The following is a 21,885-nucleotide window of genomic DNA, read 5'->3' as shown; positions in this document are numbered from 1 at the left end:
GCTTGTTCCCTTCCACATGTACCCAACTCCAGTGGAGAGAGCCACAGCTGTGGATCACTCATAGCTCCAAACAGGGTACTCAGGACCAGTCACAAACAGCAGCTGGCATTGGCCTGCACTAGCGACCCACAACCAATAATCCCAGGGGCCAGTTTTAGACAACAACAGAGTAAGACCCAATAAGCTTCAGAAACCATATATCCACAGGGAGATCTTGGCAGACTGCAAACCCTGCTGAGGAGAAATCTGCTTCATGAGATGAGCACCTGCACAGCAGCCTGCATGCTGTGTTGGAGGTCAAGCCTCACTCTCCACCAGCCCGAGGGTCAAGCACATGCACAAATAGGCCATTAGCAATCAATACTCCATTATAAGAGGAGGACCACACAACATGCACAGGGGACATTACTAGAGCACTAGGTCTGGTGGTCAGAGAGACTGCACCACTGGGTCCCACAGGTCATATACTACGTAAAGCCACCCAACCAAGACTGGGAGTTGTAGCAGATCTATCCAATACATAGAAAGAAATACAAACTGGCAGCCAAAATGGGAGACAGAAACACAAACTGGAAGCCAAAATAAAAGCTAAATAAAATGGAGATAAACAATGTATTAGAACATTTTTTTTTTTTAATGAGGCCAGCACTATCCTAATTCCAAAACCAGATAAACACACTACAAAGAAAGTAAATTATAGGCCCATATCCCTGATGAACATAGATGACAAAATACTTAACAAAATATTAGCAAATTGGATCTAGCAATACATTAAAAAGATGATTTACTATGATGAAGTGGGATTTATCTCAAGGATGCAAAGTGGTACAATATTTGCAATTCAATAAATGTGATATATCATATAAGATAATGAAAGATATAAATCATATGATCATATCAATAGAGGCAGAAAAAGCATTTGACAAAGTCCAGCACCCATTTTTAATAAAAATTCTCAGCAAAGTGGGAATAGAAGGATCATACCTCAACATAATAAAAGCCATATATGACAAACCTACAGCCAACATTAAACCCAATAGGCCAAAACTAAAAGCATTTCATGTAAGAACAGTAACAAACTGTGATGACTGATTTTTCCAGTCCTTTTTAACATAACATTGGAAGTCTTGGCCACAGCAATCAGACAAAAAGAAAAAATAAAAGCCATCCAAATTGGAAAGGAGGAAGTGAAATTGTCATTATTTGTGCATGACATGATATTGTACATAGAAAACCCTAAAGACTCCACCAAAATAACTACTAGATTTAATAAATGGATTCAGCAAAGCAACAGGATACAAAATTAACATCCAGAAATGATAGCATTTTTGTACACCAATAAAGAACTCTCAAAAAGAGAATGTAAGACAATAATCCCATTTATCATTGCAAAAAACAACAAAAAATTAATATACCTAGAAATAAATGTAACCAAGGAGGTAAAAAACCTGCACTCAGAAAGCTACAGGAAACTAAAAAAAGAAACAGAGGAAGATATAAACAAGTGGAAACATACATCGTTTCATAGATTAGAAGAATTAACATCATTAAAATGACCATACTACCCAAAGCAATCTGTAGATTCAACATAACTCCTATTAAAATACCAAAGGTATATTTTACATATCTAGAACAAATATTCCAAAAATTTATATGGAACCGAAAAAGATCCAAAATAGCCGCAGCAATTTAAGAGAGAAGAACAAAGTTGGAGGGATCACAATACTGGATATCAAATTATACTACAAACTATTGTAATCAAAACAGCTTGGTACTGGCACAAGAACAGGCATAAAGGTCAATGGAACAGAACATAGAAGACAGAAATTGCCTCAAGCCGTTACACTCAACTAATATTTGACGAAGGAAACAAGAGCATACAACGGAGAAAAGACAGTCTCTTCAACAAATGGTGCTGGGAAAATTGGACAGGTGCATACAAAAAAATAAAACTAGACCACCAACTTACACCATACATAAGAATAAATTTAAAATGGATAAAAGACTTAAATGTAAGTATGAAACCATAAAAATCTTAGAAGAAACCATTGGCAGCAAAACCTCAGATATCTCTTGTAGCAGAATTTTCACTGATACAATGCCTAGGGAAACAGAAACAAATGAAAAAAATAAACAAATGGGACTACATCAAAATAAAAAACTTCTGCACTAGCAAAACAACAAAAAACAAAGAAAACATCTTCAAAATAAAAAGAGAACCCACACTATGGGAGAACATATTTGCAAATGATAATTCTCATAAGGAGTTAATTTCCAAAATATATAAAGAACTCATACAACTTAACAAGAAGACATACAATCCACTTAAAATATGGGCAAAGGACCTAAATAGACATTTCTCCAAAGAGGACATCTAGATGGCCAAGAGTCAAATGAAAAAATGCTGAAAGTCACTAATCATCAGGGAGATGCAACTTAAAATGACAATGAAGTATTATCTCAAACCTGCCAGAATGTCTACTGTCAACAAATCAAGAAATAACAAGTGCTGGCAAGGGTGTGGAGAAAAGGGGACTCCAGGATACTGGTGATGGGAATGCAGACTGGTACAGCAACTATGGAAAACAGTATGGAATTTCCTTAAAAACTTAAAAGTAGATTTGCCAGGGATTCCAAAATGGCGGCAGAGTCAATGGAAACTACACAGACCATCTCCCAGGACCAAACTGGAATTACAGGTAAAATAAAGACAAATTGTGGAGGAAAGGCAACAGAAAAAAAGCTGTGAGGACCTTATAACCAGGGATACTGAATCATTCCCGGTAGGATTGTGGAAGTGTGAGAGGGGGGCTGGGAGCCCAAGGACAGCAGCAGTCTTAGCTGTGAGCAGTGCCCTCGGGATTAAACTGCCAAGTGGCTCCACAGCATAGAAGCTGGGACAGAGGCTAAAATAGCTACAACCACTTACCTTGGGCTTCAGCAGAGGGAAGACAGGCTGGACTGGAACTGTGTGGGGACACTCGGGATTTGGAGGGCACTCAGAGCTTTTCCTGAGTTGCATCCACACAGGACAGTGGTCATCTTACTCCTTCCCAGGGCTCTGGGGAGAGGTGGCCGCCCCTCCCTCAGAGATTCAACCCCACCCAGGTGGGCTATTGAAATGCAAATTGAGGCTCATTAACAACCACCATCTGCCTCACCCTCCGGAAATCTCCTTATTCTGAACACCTGAGGGAGCTTTTCATTCAGCTGAGAACCCAAGGCTCTTCAAGTAACCTTGACAAATAGCTTCCAGGCAAAAGCTAGAGAATAACTGAACCATTTTGGGCTTGCAACTCTACCCAGGAAAATAAGACTTGACAGTAGTGTTTAACATGGGTCTTCCCACGCTCATCCAAACCCAGTAGAGGGAACTACAAACAGCAGAACACCAACACCCACAGGGAAAGGTTGGCAGGCTGCAAAGCCCAATGAGATAGCCAAAATGGTGAGACAAAGAAACAAGTCCCAAATGAAAGAACAAGAGACCTCTACCGAAGATGAGGTAAATGAAATGCAGTTAAGCAAGTTAACAGAACTAGAATTCAGAGCCATGATCTTGAGAAAGCTCAACAGCATGAGTAAGGACAACACCACCATGAGTAAAGACATAAAAACATTGAAAATCAACCAATTGGAAATTAAAAAAACCACCAAGAAGAAATAAAGAATAACATAGCAGAAATAAAGAACCCATTGGAAGGACTAAACAGCAAACTAGAGAAAGCTGAGGACTGGATCAGTGAATTAGAAGATAGGGTAGAAAAAAATCAACAAATCAGAAAGACAAAAAAAAAAAAAAGAAAAAAGAAAATTAAAAAACAGGAAGACAGTTTAAGAGAACTGTGGGATAATAGGAACATAACAATATTTGCATCATAGAAGTCCCCGAAAAAGAAGAAAATAAGCAAGGGTTAGAGAATATATTTGAAGAAATAGTGACAGAAAACTTCCCTAATTTAGTGATGGAAGAAGGCATTCAAGTTCAAGAAGCACAGAGAGCCTCAAGTAAGAAGGACCCAAACAGGCCCACACCAGAACACGTAGTAATTAAAATGTCAAAAATTAAAGACAAAGAGAGAATCCTAAAAGCAGCAAGAGAGAAGCAACAGGTTACCTACAAAGGAAACTGCATAAGGCTCTCAGCTGACTTCTCAACAGAAACACTACAGGCCAGAAGGGAGTGGCATGAAGTAATCAAGGTCGTGAAACACAAAGATCTGAATCCAAGACTACTCTATTCAGCAAGGCTATCATTCAAAATAGAAGGTCAAATAAAGAGCTTCCAGACAAAAAAAAAAAAAAAAAGGCTAAGGGAATACATTTGCACCAAACCAGCACTACAAGAAATGTTAAAAGGACTGCTATAGTTAATAGAAGAAATAGAAAGAAAAATAGAACCACATTAAACAAAAATGGCAATAAATAAGTACATATCAATAATCACCTTAAATGTAAATGGATTGAATGCTCTGATAAAAAGACACAGAGTAGCTGATTGGATAAGAAAGCATGACTCATCTATATGTTCTTTACAAGAGACCCATCTCACAATAAAATACTCACATAGGTTGAAAGTGAAGGGATGGAAAAAAATCTTCCAAGCAAACGGAAAGGAAAAAAAAGCTGGGGTAGCAATGCTCATATCTGATAAAATAGAGTTCAAAATGAAGGCCAGAACTAGAGACAAAGAAGGCCATTAGATAATATTGAAAGGATCTATCCAACAGGAAGATATAACCTTGGTAAACATGTATGCACCCAATATAGGAGCACCAAAATATATTAAAAATCATCTGGAGGACTTTAAAGGAGACATCGACAACAATACAATCATAGCAGGGGACTTCAACACACTGCTGACATTGCTGGATAGATTCTCTAGACAAAAAATTAGCAAGGAAACAGAGACTCTAAATGAATCATTAGACCAAATGGATTTAATAGATATCTATAGAGAATTACACCCCAAAACTACAGAATTCACATTCTTCTCAAGAGCACATGGGACATTCTCAAAGACTGATCACATGCTAGGGCACAAACTAAGTCTCTACAGGTTCAAGAAGATTAAAATCATATCAAGCATCTTCTCAGATCACAAATGGCATGAAACTAGAAATCAATTGCAACAAGAACACGCAAAGACATTTGAACACATGGAGACTAAATAGCATGTTATTAAACAATGAACGGTTTACCGAGAAGATCAAGGAAGAAATTAATAACTTCCTGGAAACCAATGACAATGAACACACAACAACACAAAATCTATGGGATGCAGCGAAAGCAGTCCTGAGAGAAAAGTTCATAGCACTACAGGCCTACCTCAAGAAACAAGAAAAGTTTCTAATTGACTATCTAACCTCACAACTTAAAGAACCGGAAAGCAAGCAAAAAGAAAACCTCAGAGCAAGTAGAAGAAAGGAAATAGTAAAGATCAGAGCAGAAATAAATAACATGGAGACCAAAAAACAATTCAAAGGATCAATGCTGCAAAGAGCTGGTCTTTTGAAAAGATAAACAAGATTGATGGTCCTTTATCTAGACTCACCAAGAAACAAAGAGAGAGAACCCAAATACACAAAATCAGAAATGAAAGAGGAGAAGTAACAATTGACACCACAGAAATACAAAAGATTGTTAACAAATACTATGAACAATTATATGGCAACAAACCCGACAATCTAAGAAAAATGGACAAACTTCTAGAAACACATAGTCTCCCAAAACTAGATCACAAAGAGATAGAAAACTTGAACAGACCAATAATAACAAAAGAAATTGAAAAGGGAATGAAGACTCTCCCAGCAATCAAAAGCTCTGGACCTGATTGCTTCATTGGGGAGTTTTACTGAACATTCAAAGAAGTAATAATACCCATTCTCCTCGAACTATTTCAAAAAATTCAAGAGGAAGGAAGTCTTCCAAACTCTTTTCATGAGGCCAGTATAATTCTAATTCCAAAACCAGAAAAGACACTACAAAGAAAGAAAACCACAGGCCAATATCCCTAAGGAATGTAGATGCCAAAATCCTTAACAAAATACTAGCAAATCAGATCCAGCAATACTTCAAAACAATTATTCACCATGATTAAGTGGGATTCCTCCCAGGGATGCAAGGCTGGTAAAATATTTGCAAATAACAAATGTGATACACCACATAAATAAAGTGAAGAATATAAACCACATGATCATATCCATAGATGCTGAAAAAGCATTCAACAAAATCCAGCACAGATTTTTGATAAAAATGCTCAGCAATGTGGGAATAGAGGGATCATATCTTGACATAATACAGGCCATACATGAAAGACCTATAGCCAGCATCATACTCAATGGGCAAAAACTAAAAGCATTTCCCTTAAGAACAGGAACAAGACAAGAATGCCCACTTTCACCACTCTAATTTAACATTGTACTGGAAGTCTTAGCCACAGCAATCAGACAGGAAGAAAACATAAAAGGGATCCAAATTGGAAAGGAGAAAGTGAAACTGTCATTATTTGCAGATGACATGATGTTATACATAGAAAACCCTTAAGACTCCATGAAAAATCTACTAGACTTAATAAATAAATTTGACAAAGTAGCAGGATACAAAATTAATGTCAAGAAATCAATGGCATTCTTATACACCAATGATGAACTCACAGAAAGAGGAACTAAAAAAAATCCCATTTACCACTGCAGCAAAAAATTTAAGATACCTAGGAATAAACTTAACCAAAGAAGTAAAGAACCTATTTGCAGAAAACTACAGGACATTGAAAAGAGAAATAGAGAAAGATATAAAAATGTGGAAGCACATACCTTGTTTATGGATTGGAAGAATTAACATCATTAAAATGTCCATACTACTCAAAGCAGTCTATAGATTCAATGCAATCCCCATCAAAATACCAACGACATATTTCACAGAACTAGAACAAATACTTCAAAAGTTCATATGGAACCAAAAAATACCCCGAATAGCCACAGCAATTCTGAAAAAGGATAAAGTAGGTGGGATCACAATACCAGATATCAGGTTATACTACAAAGCTACTGTAATCAAAACATCCTGGTACTGACACAAGAACAGGGAGATAGATCAATGGAACAGAATAGAGAACCCAGAAATGGACCCGAGACAATATGCTCAATTAATATTTGACAAAATGGGCAAGAACATAGAGTGGAGTAAAGACAGCCTCTTTAATAAACAGTGTTGGGAAAATTGGACAGCTACATGCAAAAAGAAAAAAATAAATAAACTAGACCATCAACTTACACCATACATAAGAATAAATTCAAAATGGATAAAAGACGTAAATCGTAAATGTGACCCATGAATCCATAAAAATTCTAGAAGAAAATGTATGCAACAAAATTTAAGACATCATATGTAGCAGAATATTCACTGATACATCACCTAAGGCAACAGAAACAATTGTTGGAGAGGGTGTGGAGAAAAGGAGTCTCTGGTAGACTGCTGGTGGGAATGCAGCCACTATGGAAATCATATGGTACTACCTCAAAAAATTAAAAATTGAATTGTCATTTGACCCAGTGATCCCACTTCTAGGAATATATCCTAAGAAGCGTGAACCACCAATCCGAAAGAATATATGTACCCCCATGTTCATAGCAGCACTATTTACAATAGCTAAGATCTGGAAACAGCCCAAGTGTCCATCAGTAGACAAATGGATAACGAAGCTGTGGTACATATACACAATGGAGTACTATGCAGCTGTAAGAAAGAAAGATCTCTTATCCTTTGAGATGACATGGAGAGACCTGGAAAGTATTATCCTAAGTGAAACAAGCCAAGCAGAAAAAGACAAATACCACATGATCTCACTTATTTGTTGGATATAATGAACGTAACAGCCTGAGGAATAGGGTAGACCCAGAGACGCAGAAGTAGGGTACAGACTGACAACCCTCAGAAGAGGGGGTGGGAGAGAGGGAAGAGTTAAACCACAGAACTTACATGCATGTACGCATAACCAATGGACATGGACAACAAAGCTGGGGACAGGGTCGGGGGGATGGGGAGGAGGGGGTCAATGGGGAAAAAAAGGAGAAACATCTGTAACAAAAATAAATTAATAAAACAAGATTGATCTGCCATTTGATCCCATGATCCCACTTCTAGCAATATATTCGAAGAATCCTGAAACACCAATCAGAAAGAATATATGCACCTCTATATTCATAGCAGTGCTATTTATAATAACTAAGATCTGGAAACAGCCCATGTGTCCATCAGTAGATGAGCAGATAAAAAAGCTGTGGTGCATTTACACAATGGAGTACTATGCAGCTGTGTAGTATTCCAGTGAGACAGCATGGGTAGACCTGGAGAATATTATGCTAAGTGAAATAAACCAGTCAGAGAAAAGCAAGTATCACATGATCTCATTTATATGTGGGTTTAGTAAACAAAATAAATTGATGTACAAAATAAATCCAACCCTGCTGGTTTGGTTCGGTGATTAGAGCGTCAGCCCACGGATCAGAGAGTTCTGGGTTCGGTTCCCGCTAATGGCACATACCTTGGTTGCAGTTTGTCCCCAGACCCGGTTGGGGTTGTGTGGGGGGCAACCACTCGATGTGTCTCTTTCGCATCAAAGTTTCTTTCTCTCTCTTCCTGCCTCTCTCCCTCTTGCTGTGTCTGAAGATAAATGTAAAAAAGGTGTCCTTGAGTGAGGATAAAAAATTAAAAAATAAAAAGAAATTCAGAAACATGGAAGCCCATAACAGACTAAAACGTCTCAGAAGGAAGGTGGGTGGAGGGCATAGACTAACCAAACAACTTCTATGCATATATACATAACCAAGGACACAGACAATAGTGTGGTGAAGGTCTGGGTGGGGCGGGAGAGGGGCGGAGGGGGTCAGTGGGGTGAAAAGTGGGGACATCTGTAATACTTTCAACAATATAGATAAATTAAGAAAAATAAGTTTAACCAGTGGCTTATATAATTATGGGAAACTTGGAAAAGTACGTGCAGGACATTTGCAAAAATTAGCAAAAGCAAGACAGCAGAAACCATAATGAGTAGCTCACTGTGGAAGGACCTGATTGGCTAAGGCTGTCGCAGGTGGCCTGGCACTGGCAGCAGAGGGGGTTGCCACCGCCTTTCATCTGTATCGGGAGGTAAGGGCCTACTGCTCTCCCCCTGGCCGTACAATGGGAGCTTCCCCCCAAATCAGAGTGGGGCTTAGAAGCTGGGCAGGTAAAATATGATCGATGTCCATTTCATATACCGTGCTGGGGGCTCAACTGATACCACCTGGTTTCAAGTCCTTGGCCCTGGGCTCTAAGACAGTAGCCCTGAGGGCAGAAGAAACATCCGTGTGCTGAGTTTGGGCCAGTGCTCCTGAGATGGCCTTGAAGGACCTACACAAGCCCTGAGGGTCAGAGAGTAGCCTCGCTATTGGTATGACCCAGAGTAGCGTGGACATGACACGGAGCTGGGAGCCCTCTGGAGGTCTGACCTGGAACAAGGGGCAATGCTGTGACCTGAGCAGATGGACTTCTGAGGTTGGGTAAGAATGCAGACATCTCATCACAAGCCAGTAAGGACAGGCGACAGTGCCTCGCTGCCCTCCCCACTCGGGCACTTCAGCACCATTTACGTCCTACCCGGGGTGCCTAGAACCAACACTCAGTAAATAAGAGAGACGTCGGAAGGGCAGATGCTTCTGCTCCCTGTTGGAACAGGAAACCAAAATAAAAAGTGTCTAGTTAAAAAAAGAGGGAAAGAAAAAAAATGATTCTTGTTTTTCTGCCCACCAGAATTTATGACGAGAAAGATATAATTATTATAAATTGTTATGACTAATGGGGATTTGAAAAGCAGTGATTCTATCCATTGACTGGGAAAGAACAGAATCAGTCTGTGTGCTGGCATCCCTGTGGGACGCCAGGGGAGGGTGGAGCCAAGAGAGCAAGGTGGACGATCACGCGGACAGGGGTGCCGGTTCGGTGAGGAGGGTGGCTTTGACTGGCACCGACGCAGTGCTGAAACCAAATGCTGCCAGCAAAGCCCTTCATCACATCTAGAAGCGTGAATTAACCTTTACAGAATGACTGGCTTCTTCAGTGCTGAAGGAAAGTCCCAGTGAAACGGAAGAAGAAAATGCTAGAACCCTGCTCTAAATCTGAACAAGACGGTGACCTTTGAATGCTAATTGCCTGAAGCTATCTTAGCATGAAATCTTGCATTTTTTTAAACCTCGCACATAATAAAATAACAACTTTTTAGGAAAAAAAGAAAGTTCAGGTTAATAAGCTTCTTCCCCGACAAAACTAGATTCCCTCTAGCTAAAGAATATAACATATATAATATGCGTTGGCTCTTTGACTTCCACCATGGTGTAAATTTTTAATAGGTGAATAGTACTGGGCAATGAAAATAGCTTATTAAAAGAACATTTATTATAATTGTTTCATCGAAGAAAAGAAACTTTTAGTGGTCAGGTAAATTTACCAGTTTTTTGTCATTATTCAAAGCCTTAAACAAGAGAACATGAGTGACAGGGAGGTGTATTAGAAGGAGCACGGGACAGAATCAGAACTCTGGGGTTCAGGGCTGCACACACTATTTGTATCAGTTTGACCTTAAACTCTTCTTCTCTATCTAATACTTGTCCAAATGATCCCACAGGATTGTCTATGTGGATAGTGCTTGTTTAAATCCTTGCAAGACTTGCTACCTGTAATGAAGTAAACTTAAAATAACTAATTCATGATTTAGTGAAAGGAGCAAAAATTTAAATCTCAGCTATGCATCTTACCTGCTCTGCATACATTTACCAAATAAATGTATAATATCCTCAGGCTGACCACATAATACTTCTTTCTGTGATATTCAAGGTATTCTTTCCAATGCATATTTATGTGCTCAGGACTGCCCAGAGGGAAGACACATTCTCAGGCGAAGACTCTAGAACAGCATGACAAGTCAGACCGAAAGGATGGCTCTGTGGGATAAAAAGGTGACCGGTAACCACAGAACCCTTAAAATATTTTGTTTGTAAATTATGGACAAGCTCACATTAGAAAAATGCTTTCCATTTTAAAATTCTTGGTTTGGGGAAGTAGTGTGCTCTTTCTTTCTTTCTGCTTTTGAAGAGATGTTTTTAATGATTTTAGAGGAAGGGACAGGTAGAGAGAGAAACACTGACAGCAGCCTTCTGCACGACCCCTACTGGGGATTGAGCCGGCAACCCCAGCATATGTGCTGACCTGGAACTGAACCTGTGACTCCTTAGTGCATGGGACAGTGCTCAACGCACTAAGTCACACCGGCTGGGCTCATGTGCTCTTTCCTTAATGCATTTATTTAATTCATTTAATTCATCTACTTATTCAATTCAATATTCATTCAAAAAATTATTGCAAGCCTTTGTCTTTTATATGAGAAATACTATTCTTACATCTACTAGGAGGTTGTGTATATTTAAAAAGAGTTAGGCTAACAGAAAGAACAAACCAGTTAATTTACAAAATCAGAGTTTTTTCAAAAATCACCAGATGGCTGAGCATTAAAAGGAAAAAAAAATAGATGAACTAGATTCCCTAAGGTGACAAACCTCTAGAGGAGAAGATCCATGTCTGCCTTCCTTGTTGGTAGAGTGAAGAGAAGAGTCCCTCACAGAGGGAGATACAGAGAAGCCAGGTGGAAAATTAATAAACCTTTAATGGCTGTGTACAGATTAGCATAAAGATGAAAATTCCACAGATTAGGTTTCCACTAATTATTTTGGGGGTGTTTGCCAAAGGCTGAGGGCAGGGCAGAGAGAAGTCATCTCAGACATTCTAAATCTTCACTGAGCATCTGGTCATGGCCTTCTTAAGTCAATAGCAAGACAGCAGGGTAGAGAGAGGTCTTGCAAGGTACAGGAAGCTGGACAGAAACGAGCATTATCAGGCACCCAAAAAGCTTACAGCTGGGAAGTAAAGGAGAAATAATTACTAGAGTTTCACTAGAGTTCAGACCCCAAGGCTTTCTGAAGGGAAAAGCCTCATTCTGCCTTCAAAATATTTTGAAGATGTAGTAAACGACATTCAACTAAAGCAGAAACACAGCTCACATCCAGCTTGACTACAGATGACACTGACTTTTTACAACTCCCTTCTAACACATACTAGTAGCTTGTCAGGACTTCTCCTGCTCTTTTTCGGGGGGTAACTGTCATTTACATTTTTTTAATACGTAGTGCCATATACAATTTTAAAATTACAAGACATGTAAGAGGAAGAATGTGGGAACCATGGTCAAGAGAGAAAATAGTTAATAGAAGTAGACTCAAAGATTTCCATTATGTTGCAATTATCAGACAAGACTTTGTAATAAAAATGTTAAAAGATGCAGTAGAAAAGTGCACATACTGAACTGAAAAGAATTTCAGTGGAAGGAAAGCATTAAAAGAGAGCTAAATGAAAATGCTATAAAGATGTATTATCAATGTAAATTTATTCAGTGGCCTTCATAACACACTGTTCAAGCAGAGGTAAATGTTAATTACTCAAAGACTGGTAAATGGAAAGTATCCAAACTGAAACACTAAAAAAGTAGGACAAAAGAACATGGCATCTGAGGTAAGAGGGGCAATATCAAGTGGTCTACCACACACTTAATTTGAGTCCAGAAGTATATGAGGGAGAAAATGGGTGAAACAATTTTGAAGTGAAAATGGCCAAGAATGGCCTAAAATTGATAAAAGACATAACCCTATACATTCAAGAAGTTTAGTGAATCTCCAGAAGTGAAAATAAAGAGCACCACATCTTGGCATATTGTAGTTAAAATGCTAAAAATCAAAGATTAAAAAGAAATAGCAGCTAATATTTCTTGAACGTTTATCACCAGCCAGACATTCTGCTAATCCATTTAAATGTTTTTATCTTATTTACCCCTCACAATCACCCCGTGACCTAGGTATTATTTGCATCCATATTTGTACACGTGAAACCCAGATGAGCCATTGTCCACTCTTCCACAGCCTTAAGAGGCAGAGCCAGGATTCAAAGTCAGGAAGAATGATTTCTGTGCTTATATCACTTAGTTATTCTAAACTCGATGTTGATAATGGAAGATGATGATGATAATGAGAGAAGTAGTTACTATCAAGTCATCTTTGTGGTGCTCGACATCTAATGAAAGGGAATATATGAAACTTGATTATTATTATTCCTGGAAAAAGATTTATCTTAGAAACCCATAATAAAAATGTAAATTGTTAAATATAGATATCAGAATGCAGTATAAACCAGTGTTTACATCCATGGTAGTAAATATTGAAGTCCAGCCAAACCAGTGGCACTGTTCTCCAACATACAACTTATTTGTGACATTAGAGCTTCATTAATCTTAACTCTATCCATTTAGAATCTGGTGTAGACCAAGAAACAATGCCACATACCCTTTTTTATAATTGTGGGGGGAAAAAATTTTTCTAGAGAAATTAGAAAATGGTTCAAAAGCCCATTTGGTTTCTCTTTCCTGGGTCATAGATATATCATTGCCCATGTACCAGAACCCCTCACTCTGGGCTCTTTCCATGTCCACTGGGGTTCTGGTTCCAATTCTGCTGTAGCCATCAAATCACTGCTGTGGCTGCACAGCCCGCTGGGTGCCACGAGACTTTGGGTCCTAGCCAGCTGTGATCCCAGGAGCAGCCAGGAAGCAGGCTGCGTGTGGTTTGAGTGCCTGGGTGCCTCTGAGGCCTGGGGGGGGGCTGCAAGGGAACGTTCCAAGCGTGTTGTCCAAGGGGGCGGGGGAGGAGTGTGAGCAGCAGAATGTCTGCAGCATGTAGGAGGGCGGGAGGGAGTCTGCAAATCAGATCGCTTTGAGGAAAGGGAGGAAAGGGAGGAAATGGAGCACATTGGTCAGGGTTTTCAGACACAGAACAACAGTGTGTGTGTGAATAGGTTTATTATAAGTAAGCGGTTCTATGTGATTACCGAGGCTGGGGAGTCCCCCGGACCAGCAGTGGAAACCCAGGAAGGCGCAGTTCTAGCCTAAAAGCAGCAGTTTCAAGAGCCAGGAAGACCCCAAGTTTCAGTCCCGGGAAGGCAGGGAAGAGCCGCGCCCCAGCTCCAGTCAGGCAGGAGGAGTCCGCCAGGTCAGACTCAGCGTTTCTGTTCTTCTTGTTTGCAGTTGACCAGCTGAGGGTCACCCACATTCCCACATTCGGGAGAACACCTGTTGTACCCAGTCTACTAATTTAAATGTTACTCTCAGCCTGAAGACCCTCACAGACACTCCCAAGTAATGTCTGACTAGATGTCTGGGCACCACAGGGCCCAGTGGAAACAAAATTAACCAGAACAGGAAGGAGCGTTTCTGGAACTCTTGTGACCTTGTCCTCAAATAAGAAGGGAGGGATGTCAGAGGTCATGTTTTCTGTTCCTCTAATTTTTTTACTACAAGTTCTTTGATACATGCAAACGCAAATATTTAACATGTATAAACGATAAAGCACACTAATGAAATGAACCACCCTCCCCCTAAGAGGTAAAAAGTGGACATGTCACCTCATTTCTCAGTATGCCTAACTCAGCTCCTAAGGCCACATTATGGGAGGAGAGGACATCACTGACGCTCTGAAAGTCACAAAAAACTGGCTGCTTTGAGCCAGACTCCGGGGTCCAACTGTCCAGAAGATGGTGGGTGCTGGTTTAGACATCTTACCGACAATCCTGGGGGACCCGGGGCCGCAGCGTCAGTAGTCATCTTCCTCCAAAGTAACTCCGAGGGGGACCGGCAGCCTGTGACCCCACCCAGACCTGGCGAAGTCACCGCTCCCATGACTTCATTGGTCAAAGACACCTCGGTGGTCAGCCAGCAGATGTAAAGTATTGGGACAGCTCCATGCCACACAGGGAATGCTCCCTAGGTGCCCAGTCTTAAATGTCATTAGCTCACGTGAGCACCAGTACTAGGCAGGGCAAGAGGCCCGGCCAGGGGCTCACCTGGATCCACAGCCCCCTAGGGAGGACTGTCTGAGAGTGTGCAGTGTGCCCTCAGCGAGGCGGCGAACCGCGGGAGGCTGGGGACAGAGGCAGGGCGCTGCGAAGCGAGCCGGCGAAGCAGACCGTCCCGGGCCGTCCCGGGCATTATTTGATTTTTTCTCTGCCCACTCTGTGCAGTGAGCATAGACTTTTCAGAGGAGCATAGAATAGGCAGAGACTGGAGTCTCATACAATATTTACCCTACAAATGGATGAGTTGAATAAATTCTAAAGTATAAGTAACAAATATTGTATTTCCCGTGATTTCACCACCTTATCTGGAACTTACAACACTGGGAGCTTGAGAAGGGACCAGGAATTTCAGCAGAGTTCTTTTAACCATTATGTTCAAGAGCCCGGAGACTCAGCGTGACTTCCTGCCGCAGGAGAAACGTCCATCACATCACATCTGTGACACTGAGCTACAGCGTTTCAAAATTCTCTGGTTTCAAAGGCCCCTCCGTCCAGCACTGTTACTTTAAGTCTTTCCGAACCCCATCTCACCACACAGGTGTCTCTAAAAGTCACCGGGACAGACTATTCTGGAAAACACCCTTACTGAATGGTGGTGATATACTCGGTTGCCCTGCTTTATAACGACTTTCGTATTTAGAGCAGAATTTTCCAAATGGAATCTCCAAAGCGCTCATGAAAGGCCGAGTTGAATTACCGCTGAGATGAGCAGACCAGTCAAGCATGAGAGCATTTATGCGTATATTTTGCTGTGTGAACAACGCCCCCAGTCCTGGCTGGAGCATCCTCCGCACCCCGAAGGGGGGCGTGTTCTCTGCAGTGGGGCGCACCCAGACTGGGTTTGATGCCGGTCAGGGCACGAGCGGGAGGCAGCCAGTTGATGTTTCTCCTTCACACCCCCCCCACACTTCCTCTTTTTAAAATCAATATTGAACAATTTTAAACACAAACGAACAACGGGACACCTTCCCGATTCGGTGCACGGCGCGCCTTGGGCTCAGCGGCGCGTGCGGCCTGGCCCAGGCCCGAGTGTCCTCGCCTGGCCCAGCGGTGGGTCTGGCGGACGCTGAGGCTGGCGGGGCACCGTGGCCGCGGGGGCAGCTGGCTTGCCGAGCGCCTCCGCCATCCTTTCCCGTTCTGGATAGTTGTGCCAGCTCTTTGCTGTGACAGTCGGTGCTTGCGTGGTCTTTGCTCCCACCCGGATCCAGCTCAAAGCCGTGCAGGGCGGTGTGGCAGGAGGGGCGCAAGCATTGGGGCCATTACTGCAACAATCTGTGTTTTGAAACGTGGTCCGCGACATGCAAGGCTACGGACCCCCGCTGTCACTGTCACTGTGAAGCCGTCGGACCCCCGCTGTCACTGTGAAGCCGTCGGACCCCCGCTGTCACTGTGAAGCCCTCTCCCCAGAAGCCGTGTGTCAGTAGCCCTGCCGGGCATTCAGATGCTCCTGCTTCGGCACGTCCACCGCCCCCTTCCTGCCCCTCGCTCCTGACTGCGGGTCTATCACCGCCGGCTTCCAGACCGTCTTCTCTCCGGGCAGAGATGGTAAAGGAGCCCGACTTCCTGCGCGCGCCTGTCCAGAATCAGCCGGAGCGCGCGCGGTTCAGCCCTTCCCTGCACCGTGCAAACGCGGGCGCGCTCCGGGGTTACCAGGAGGTCACCGCTGCAAGCAAAGTGCTCCTTGAGACCAGCACTCTAAGCTCCGAACAGCTTTGTTTAATTACAGGCATAAGCAAAGAGGTACCCCAGGCTAGCTTCTGGATTGTCTCAACAGACAAGAATGTACAAGGGAAAAGGCTGCAACATTCACTATGATCTGGCTGTCTGGTTTAGTTCACTCATGTCGTATATAAAGAATCAAAGAACCATGAAGGAAAGCAGAAGCATCGGTTTCCATTTTAAATCTGATAAGAGTCTTTGATCAAGAAAAGCTTTCTTACCAAATAGGCTCTGAGCTCCGATTGCCTATGGACTAATTTACAGGGGGAAATGGGCTCTCCGTAGTCCTCATTACTATCTTGCTAGATAAAAAGATTTACTAATCAATGAAAAGTGCAACAATATGGACTTGTCCTTGCGGAACCGACACGTAAGCAGATCACATTGGTGTAAAGAGAGTAGACAGGTCTATCACCAAAACAAGAACAGTAAAATACTTTAAACAACACCTAGGCACTAGGACTGTAGGTACTTTACACATCGATGTAGTCTAATCCTTAAAAGCAATGAAGAGGTGATTGTTACATGCTCAAATGCAGACAGAGAAAACCAGTCTCCACCAGTATCTGCGAATACACGAGATCACAGAACTAGACCTGGTTGAGTGTTAGAGTCAAACACTGAGTCTGACACTATGATACACTATCTCTTATAATAATGAATGGTCAGAGAAGCAAAACAAATATTTCAGTGACACTCATTCAACCGTGGATGGAGCGCCAGCACTGTGCCAGGCATGGATGCTGGAGATTTGGGTAGAGAGCCCATCTTTTCAACACTCACAGCCTAGTGAGAGGGCCGGACAGCTATGCAATGCTGGGCAGTCAGTGCCAGCCTGTGTCTAGCTGGGTGGCTACTCATATGGAAGGCTTTAGAGCAGAAACAAAGACCAGCGTAGATCAAAGACTGTGTTTGCCCTTCTGACTTCTGCCCAGGCTACTTCCTCCAGCCCTTTCTCAGTACAGATATGCCTTCCTCCAGGGAAAGCTGGATTGCCAACTATGTTACTAATATATTAAATTAGACTAACCCCATAATTCTCCCTACCACTGGAATCAACAGAAAGAGGCAAGAGAAACTATCATCAGCCACTGTGACAATTCTAAAGATACGATCTAGCTCTAAATGTATTCTATTTCTAAAACCGTTTTGACTCTTATTTGATTCTTTTACTATTTCTGTGGTATCATCATTTGGCAGAGAAGAAAGCAAACTTTGGTTAAACATTGCAAGATGATGTACCAATTTGTAAGGACGACCATAGTAAAATACCTAGACTAGGGGGCTTAACTAACAGACATCAGTCTCCTCACCGGCTGGAGGCTGGTCCCAGGTCAAGGTGTTAGCTTCTTTGCTCTCCTGAGACCTCTCCAGGGTGTGCAGACGGCTGCCATTGCGCTGGGTCTCACATGGCCTTTCCTTGGAGTTTGTGCACATCGGTGTCTCTCTGTATCTGGTGTCCTGGACTAGGTCCACTCTCATAACCCCAATTTAGACTTAATCACCACTTTAAAGACTGTCTCCAAATACAGTCACATTCTGAGGTACTGGAAGTTAGAGTATCAACGTATGAATCTTGGAAGGGACACAATTCAACCCATAGAGTAACACAGATGTAGAATGTTAGAGACAGAATATAAGACATCTCTGATTCCATTTATAGTCCCTCAAGGTCCACACTGTCATCTTCTCCTTCTTGAATGTACTCACTGCTTTCCTCACACCATAGAATCTCCAGAAAGACTTAGACCACTCTCCTAACTTCCTCTATGTACAAATATACCCATTTCATGGCACGGTTGAACTGTTGTTACGTTTGTGGTGAAGACATCAGATTTCAGACTTGGAAATAAGTATTTTCTGGGACTCCCCAGCGGCATTTCTATTCTCTTGCAAGACAGTCAACTTTCTCCTGGCAGAATAAATGCGTGTTTTATTTATTTATTTCCTAAACTTATGAAGTCACAGCTATATTTTTCCATATTTTGGGGTGCATACTTTAGTGGGTGCATACTTTAGTGGGTGCATACTTTAGTCCATGATGCTGTAGGAAACGAGATTCCTGCTTCAGTTACTTTCATTCTAGTCTGGAAACAAACAATATACAAATAAGCAATCAAATAAACTAGACTATTTGAAATTGCAGCAACTCATGAAAGTAAATAAAACAGAGGGAAGAAATAAGAATGCATGGGCGTGGAGAGTCTGGTCCCACTGGCTAGGGTAGAACCCTCCAGAAAGAGATTTGAAGCAGAATCTAAAGGATACGATGTCCACCACATGAAGACTGGAAAGAGGGTAAAAAGTAGTAAGTATGAATAATCTGAAATGGAAAATTTTTTGATGTATTTAAAGACAAAAATCATGTAACTACAACGCAGTTAGGTGAGAAGGCTGGAGATAAAATTTGGCAGGCATGAGACACCTGGGTCCCAGTGGGCAATGCAAGGGGGTCGAATAGTACTCTTCCCGAGAAGTACCTTTGGGTGGGGTTGATGTTTGTAAAGGTCTTCAAATGCTAATTAATTTAAGCCTGCTCAGGATTTGATTGTTCTGGGCACTTAGGATAATGAGGCAACATGAAAACAAAGGAATTATGGTCAAGAGCTCCACATAGCCCGAGTGCAGGCTTCAGATTTTTGCCCAGATGTCAAGATCGAGATCAAATAATTCCCTGTGCCTTCTGCAGGGAGTCTTATTTTTATGTGTTAAGTAATTTAACATCATTATATTTTTACTAATTAGCTGAAGATTTTAAAGATATCTCATGACATTAATCCTAAAACAACAATCAAATGTCTTCTAAATATCTGATCGCCTTTGAGTGCAAGATTTCACACAAAACTCTTTCATAAGTGGTATAGCTACGGTAATTATCCATCACTTGAAATGTTTTGATATTTGATGTGACCTTTACTTTAGTCTGGGCTGAAATTCTGGTAGGGAGGGACATGTGGATGCAGAAGAACTATTTTGAGGAATAAACAGCATCTTTCCTATTCTCTTAAGCACAAGATGAAGCACGGGGTTCGGCAGGTGTAGAGCGCTCTTCACGCCACGGAGAAGCTGGAGAAAATCACTTCTACACCGAGACGACCTATTGTTCTCTCCAGTGAACGTGGTAGAAATATTTCACCCCCTGTATCTTCTCTAAGCAATTTGCAAGTTTGTAATGATTAAGAGTCTTGGAAAAGATACACATTTGTTCTGAATATTAGGGGCATCTCTTCATCCATTCACATTTCCTGAAAGAAGGAAATTTGCACTTATCTCTACTTTATTGTTCTCAGGACAGAAGTCCTTTGTTTTTTAAATCCAGCAAATAAAGTTGATTAGAGATGCAAAACTGTGCGTTGTAGAAGATGTTTGATTTAAAATTTTATTTGAATTTTTCAAAAACACAGATACTGAAACATATTAAATGAAATTGCTCATTCTTTACTTCCCTTAATCCAATTACGTGTGTTTGCTGGTTCCACGGTTTAACACTTCTATTTGGGTGGCACCGAGGAAGAGTAGGGTGACTGTTCTCACGGTGGTGCTGAGAGAACCTCATTGATGCGCCACCATTGAGGTCTGCAGGGTCTCTTTCAGCAGGTAAAGATCACTTCCCAGGCAATGTAACAGATTTGCCGATCTGACTGGATACTTTGTTAGAATATCACAAAATACTCACCCAGATTGGCAAGTTAAGAGCACGTGTGAATAATGGGCACAGATAATGCTGTTCCAGGCTATTGTTCAATGCTGCCTGCTGTGCTGAGCAATCTGCCCGCCCCCTTCTTCTTCGCCCGCATGCAAGCCAAGCGATCTGCTGGACCGCTTGGTCTCAGTGTGTCCGCTTCTGCTGCAGCCCGGTCATCAACCACTGCGGGTCTCACAGTCGCAACCACTGCATGTGCCAGGAATGTGACCACGAGAGCCAAGTACACACACAGGGGTTTGAAAGAAAGAACAAAAAAGGAAAAGGCAAACTTGGTGTTTCCCAAAGCCCGCTGAGCTCCACAGCACGTCCCACCTCGTGGTTTGGTGCCGTTCATGACACTCAGCACGCTGGTGGGTTCACACGGCCGGTCGTCTCCCTGCACCCACAGCAGGGGGACGCAGTGAGGACGTGACACCCGCTGAAGGGATATGAAATGTGAGGCGGCGCCTTGGCGTTGGGTAGAACCAGGACTGAGGCGGGGGCTCCCACTCACCAGCTGTTCCGGCCTCGCTGTCCATTACTCCATCGGGAAGTGGTGTGCATGTAACTTACCCGAGAACTGGGAAGACTGCATCAGTGCGTATGTCCTCACCTAGTACAGCATCACAATGCTCTCATTTTTGTCCCTCTCTGATAATTTTGCCCTTGACTGTGCCCAGGGGAAAAAAAATCTTCACCTAACTTCCAGAAAGACACATCAAAGCTAGAGAAGACCCAGGGGAAAGCAGATAAACAAGAGGTAGTTCCTGATGGGGTCAAAGTAATAATATTGAGAACTTTTCTGACTTCAAAGAGTAAGTCCAGTATGGCATATGCTATGGATTCTATATCAAATATCAGAAAAACAGAATTTTAGAAAATTCCTCTAAACTTTCGGAGATAATGCAGAGATAGACAAAATACACCCATTTACATAGGAAAACATAAATTTAGGGGAAAAAATCAAAAATGAAAGTAAGATTGGGAAATACCAAAATAAATGGATGGATATTGACCCTATAATGGGGTAAGATAATTATTAAAATATAAGTTTCAAACAGGTAAAATTGTGACTCTCATATAGTTATAAAATGTGTCAAGTATATTATTTAACTTATTCAAGAGAGAACCAATAAGATATAAAGCCCGGTCCAAAGAACAGTGGAGAAGCTAGAATTGCTAGGATAATATTAATACTGGATTAGAAAGAAAAATGTTCTATTCTTAGAGAGCAATAAATTATAATTTAGGGGATATCTGTTCCACTAGACAGAAATTTTTTGCATTTCTTAATAACTGACACCACTGAAATACAAAGGATCATTAACAAATGTTATGACAATTATATGGCAACAAATTCGACAATCTAACTGAAATGGACAAATTTCTAGAAACACATAGTCTCCCAAAACTAAACCGGAAAGAGATAGAAAACTTGAACAGACCAATAACAACAAAAGAAATTGAAGATGTAATCAAGACTCTCCCAGTAA

The sequence above is a fragment of the Molossus molossus genome, unplaced genomic scaffold, assembly GCF_014108415.1.
Source record: "Molossus molossus isolate mMolMol1 unplaced genomic scaffold, mMolMol1.p scaffold_m16_p_9, whole genome shotgun sequence".
Lineage (NCBI taxonomy): Eukaryota > Metazoa > Chordata > Mammalia > Chiroptera > Molossidae > Molossus > Molossus molossus.
The sequence above is the reverse complement of the archived record's forward strand: the minus strand, read 5'-3'. Positions refer to the sequence as shown.